Source organism: Mustela erminea, chromosome 12 (genome assembly GCF_009829155.1).
Source record: "Mustela erminea isolate mMusErm1 chromosome 12, mMusErm1.Pri, whole genome shotgun sequence".
NCBI classification, from domain to species: Eukaryota; Metazoa; Chordata; class Mammalia; order Carnivora; family Mustelidae; genus Mustela; species Mustela erminea.
The window spans coordinates 63270786-63274988 of record NC_045625.1 but is presented as its reverse complement, the minus strand read 5'-3'; the positions used below and the strand labels follow the sequence as shown (position 1 = coordinate 63274988).

Below are 4203 nucleotides of genomic sequence, written 5' to 3'. Positions count from 1 at the left end.
CTTCCAAGACTGCAACTCTTAGATATAAAATAAATAGTTATGCTGGAAGGTGGCATGTTCAACTCTTTGGAATAAAGGATCTCATTTCTTTAGCTAGGCCTTGGGTCTCTCAGAGCCAAATTAATGCCTAAGAGGAACATGCCACCAAGTTGGGGCTGCTGTGGTGTTTTACTGTATACCTCATTGCATGGAAATTTTCTTGAGGTTGGCAGGTGACCTAGTGTCAAGCTAATGTAGTCCATGACCAAGTTTTCTTAACACAGAAGTCTTTGAGTTAAATGGTTAGCACTCTAACAGCTTTTAAGTCTTGAACCATGCCCACTAATTTTTTTTACACAAAACAAGATGAACATGAGCACATCAACACAGCAGTAAACAAAGAGATGTTACTCTGGACTGGCCAGGAGAGGCCTTGAGTGTAACACCAACAATTGTCAATATGGAAATAGGGACTGAAGAAAATATTGAACCAGGAAACCCAAACAAATGGGGATGCAGACTGAACCACCAATAATTCCCAATGTGGAATCTGGGGACTGAACCAAGAGCTGACATTTCCAATCAAATGGGGAACTACAGACTTAATATTGGGTTAGGTTCCAGGTGGAACCATCTGCCAGCATGAGCTGACATGCTAAGCCCTGGACTGGAAAGCCAATTAGTTTATGAGCTCTAACAATAGGAGGCTCTTAACAATAGGAAAGTATCTTCACAAACCAGGTACATTTTTCATTCAAAAGAACATTCCCCAAAATGTTTTTTAAAAACTTTGCCCATGAGAGTTTCATCAAGTCAAGAGTATAAGGATACAATTTTTAGCATCATCTTGTCCTATATACTGTCACAAATGCCCAGATACCTCCTATTAGCAATGATGGTATTCCTAATATTCTTAGAAATTACTCTTGGTTTCAAATAGGAGATCTGATTTGGGTCACAAGTAACCAGGAAGCCTGTCAGACCAGCTTAGAGAACAAAGAGAATTATTAAAAGGAAGGGGGGTGTCTAATGGACTCCAAAGTCAGGGCTAGAAACTGGAACTGGTCATCAGAACCTTCTGAAAACACATGGTTTCTGTCCTCAGTTCCCCTCTTTATAGATGTTGTCATTCCTTTCTCTCTGTAGGTACACTTCTTTGCTTCCCCATATGTGTAGTTAAATGTAAATCATTGTAAACCAGCATGTGAATTAGTCATGCTGTATTCAAGGCACCAACAGAAAGATACTAGCATTTGTAAATTTCAATTTCAAATTACTAAAAGGCAGAATTTGATTGCCCAACTTGGGCCAGGAGATCCAATCAGCAGACACAAGTCACTGTTAAAAAACTGAAATGGGGTCTCTATGATCCGAAGGACAGTTCTCAGAGAAGAGGGAGATAGCTTATAGATAGCATTGACAATGCAAAAATTACATTTTTTTCAGTAAGATATATGTTTTCCACCTAACAAGAAATCATGACTGTGCATTATATGTTGTAAGTATCCTTTCACAGTCATCTAGATGACATTGCGTGCAGTTGTATGGGAGCACTGTAATTTCTGGAGAAATTCCCTATTATTGAGATTGCAGTTTTTTAGTTTGCTGTTTTTAAACTATTTTAAACTGTTTTTAAACTATTGTTAATCAATACTTTAATGACCATGCATATAATTAACTCTTTCCATATGCTTATGATAATTTCCTCAGGTTGTATTTTTCTGACTAGATTTGACTGATCTGAAAGTTTGGAAAGCTTTTAAGTCTTTTGATATATATTAGAATATTATTTGATCTTATGTATTCAACTTAATAGACCCTGAATTCAAGGTCCTTGTATCCTATGTCTTTTTTTTATTTTCCCCAGCAAGTTTCAAGATGTAGAGCACATTGTAGAGATTAAATTAATATTTGTTAATTAACTGACAAACTTCACAAGTGAATATGTGTGATGTAGTTGGGGAAATAACAGATTGAAGTATATGAAATTTGTTTAACACACAAATAGGGATATTAATTGTTAATAACTTAGATATTGTAAATTGGAATTTGGTGCTTGGAAAAGGACACACACTAAAAGTATTTGAAATTTTTGCACTTACCCAATTCATTTGATTGACCAGAGGGAATAAAGTACCCAATGTGTCATCTTGAACCATTATTACCCTGATATGTAGCAAGAAGCTACATGTTCCTCCTTTCTATATTTAGAATGACACTGTGACACTATCCAACTACCCAAATATCTATTCTCCCCTTGTTTCTTTTTTTCCCAGGAGATTTTATTGTTTGATAGACAGAACACATAAAACCAGACGAAGTCCTCAAGGAAATGAGTGTCACATTTCATTGTTCTAAGCATTTATTAGATTTTCTTTTAAAAGATAGTAGACATTTATTTTTATCACAAATGCAATCCAGATGTGAATAAATGTGTTATCTTTTAACATCTTCCTTTGCCCATGTTCCTTAATTTTTTTAATAAACTTTTTTTTTCAAGATTTTTATTTATTTATTTGACAGGGAAAGAGAGAGAGAGCATAAGCAGGGAGAGTAGCAGGCACAGGGAGAGGGAGAAGCAGGCCCCCTGCAGAGCAGGGAGCCCAATGGGGCTCAATCCGAGGACCCCGGGATCATGACCTGAGCTGAAGACCGATGCTTAATTGACTGAGCCACCCAGGTGCCCCATCCCCCACGTTCCTTTAAATAGAAAAAAGAGTAAGTGTCTCTTTGAAGCCTGTTTGGCTTAGCTGTTCCACCTGTGTTTTTAAAAACAGACTGTAACTTACCTTCTGAATTTCTTTCTTGAACTATAGCTCATTCTGTTTTAAAAATCTTGGGGAAGAAGTCCTGCTGATATTGTCAATGATCTCCAGATAGTGAGGATGGTAACTGGGCTGAAGGCAACTAAGAGGGGCCTTCAGCAAACTGAGGACCACTGGGAAATTGTAATGAAGCAAATCCTGTCAATAAGATACCAGCACCTTCAATTAAAGCTAGGAGAATGCTGCCCATTGCAGCTGACCCAGCCATAGCCACTGGTCCATTTCTTGCTGCCAGTGTGTGTCCTAATAAGGCACCACTTGTGATGGAGTTTCAGGGATCTTCTTTCCCTCTAACTTGAACCATACAGCAGTCAGTCATGGAAAATAAACCTCCCCAAACTGCAAAGTTACCTCCCAACCACAGAGCCCTGGTTTTAATATCTGTCAAACTCCCTCACAGTCTGTGGTTTACTCCCACTGGAGAATTGCAAAAATTCTTGATTGTCTGAGAGGTCCCACCATCTATGTTACCCATGGTAAAGGACTCCACCACAATCATCCACAATTCGCCAAGGGCAAGGCTCTCAGGTGTACTCCTCCATGCTGACCTCCCCTTCTTTCTTCATGATAAAATCCCTATATTGTTGGTGTAACATTGTGTCTAGGAAACTTCTTTTAAAAATACTCTTTTATATTTTCACCCTTCTTCCTTCTTCAAGCCTGAAATGTGGATGCGATATCTAGAGATCTAGCAGCCATTTTGAAAAACACAAGCTAAGAGTTAAGGATGGTAATGCAGAAAGGTAGAAGGAATCTGAGTTTTTGATGACTAAATGGCAGAGCCATATCTATTAAGACTCCCTAGTTCTGCATGTTTTATGCAAGAAACAAATAAACTCTTATCTTGTTTAAGTCATTCTTATTTCTGAAATATATTACTAATGGTCCAAAGCCATTCTAACTAGTAGAACACCTATATCCAACGTGGCTTTGACTGAATAATTCTAATGATGGGGTTTGCTGGTGGCTTTTGACTAGATAATTCTAATGATGGGATTTGGTGGCCACAGCTAGGTGGCCACCAAAGATTTGTGCTTCCCTTCCACAGTGTGGAGTTTTGCCACAAAGGAATTACTCAGGTAGAGCCTAATGTTTTGTCACTGCTTACATCTGGGTATGGTCATGTGACCTGTTCTCAGTAATAAAATGTGAGCTGAAGCAAAGTGTGTTGTTTCCAGACTGCCAATGTTAAGAAGAGGATTTGTCTAACCCACAGTCTCTTCTGACTGTAAGCTAGATGCAAAGAATCAAACCAAGGACACTGAGGCCCTAGGAGATAGCAGAGCCCCAGTCAGGCTCTATTACTACAAAGATGGAAGGTGCCAGCAATTACAAACCTTCTGGAACTGCACATGAGTGAGAAATAAGCATGTATCATGACTGAACTATTACATGTTTT

General features: G+C 38.5%; 1 pseudogene; it reads right to left on the bottom strand.

Annotated features, from left to right (window-relative positions):
- Nucleotides 1–2796: 2796 nt before the first annotated feature.
- Nucleotides 2797–3346, bottom strand: LOC116569992 (annotated as a pseudogene).
- Between the last annotated feature and the right edge of the window lie 857 nt (nucleotides 3347–4203).